This window comes from Lucilia cuprina, chromosome 6 (assembly GCF_022045245.1).
Source record: "Lucilia cuprina isolate Lc7/37 chromosome 6, ASM2204524v1, whole genome shotgun sequence".
Taxonomy (NCBI): Eukaryota; Metazoa; Arthropoda; class Insecta; order Diptera; family Calliphoridae; genus Lucilia; species Lucilia cuprina.
Genome location: NC_060954.1, coordinates 42,124,432 through 42,125,962, shown reverse-complemented (window position 1 = coordinate 42,125,962; position 1,531 = coordinate 42,124,432).

Here is a 1,531-nt window from a genome sequence, read left to right as displayed (position 1 = left end):
GAACTAGAACTGAACTAGAACTGAACTAGAACTGAACTAGAACTGAACTAGAACTGAACTAGAACTGAACTAGAACTGAACTAGAACTGAACTAGAACTGAACTAGAACTAGAAGTGAACTAGAACTGAACTAGAACTAGAACTGAACAAGAACTGAACTAGAACTAGAACTGAACAAGAACTGGTCTATAACTGAACTAAAACTGTGTTGAAGGGAATGGAATCCCACAGAGTAATGATTGTTGTCTTAATATTAAATGTAAGCTGATATTTCTCTTTGGATGAGTCGGATCTTTCTCATTTATGAATGTGTCAGATGAATTTAGTTATTTTGCAAACCCCCTAATAATCATACAATACATATGTTATTTGGTTTAAAATATTTCAATATTTATTTCGCATTGTTGCGCCACCAGTTTATAATCAAATGGTATTAAATAGTTTTAAAATTGTTTGCAAATATTTTTTTTAAGTTTTACTCACTGCAAAATGATTCGACATATATTATTAGTTGTCGAATTATTTGATATTTTGTACATACAAATTACTAATAATTACACTAAAAAAACAACAAAACATATGTATTTATATTTGCTTACACATATGTATGTAATAACAATTTACACTTTGTCAGTTTATTAAATAATAATTAAAAGTTGTAACGAAAAAAAATATGTAATTATAAAATATTTTTCATTATAACTTATTTTAGTGTGATACTCCACAGTAGAGGCAGAATTGAAATTTATTTTGGAAATATATCTGTTATTTCTAAATACATATTTTAATATAATATTCAAATACTTCTTGGTTGCATTCATGTAAATATAGGGGTAACGTTACATAGGTCGATATCTGAAATGCCTTAGTTCGACAGAACATTCACACATTTCTGATAGATACTATACATACATATATATGTAAGTAGAATAAATGGTACCTCTTGTGGTAATTATTGCATCTGCTAAAGCTGCCATTATAAAATAGTTTAAATTATAAATCTGCGTTTTTTTTCTCTGAAAAAGTCTTCAAAAATATTTATTATAAAATATTTAATTAATATGTTTGAAACAAAAATTTCACAAAGAAGCACTGTTTTTTTATTTAACAAAATTTATTTCATATAAATTATTTTAATTAACAAATAAATATATTTTAAATAAAATAGCCAACAGCTATTTAAAAAATGCATAAAAATGTAGAATATATATTGATAGGGTCACATGAAATATTTTTTTTTGTGGAAAAATCGCTTTGCAGAAATAGTTTTTGAGTAGAAAAATATTTTTAAAATTAAATTAAATAAAAAAATTGTAATTAATTCTGTTAAACATGCTTGTACTTTGGTGCAGACAGTACACAGTGGTTTGCAATAATAAATTTTTGAAATAAAATAAAGTAGAACTGATGTAAAACTGAACTAAAATAGAACTAGAACTAAACTAGAACTGAACTAGAACTGAACTAGAACTGAACTAGAACTGAACTAGAACTGAACTAGAACTGAACTAGAACTGAACTAGAACTGAAC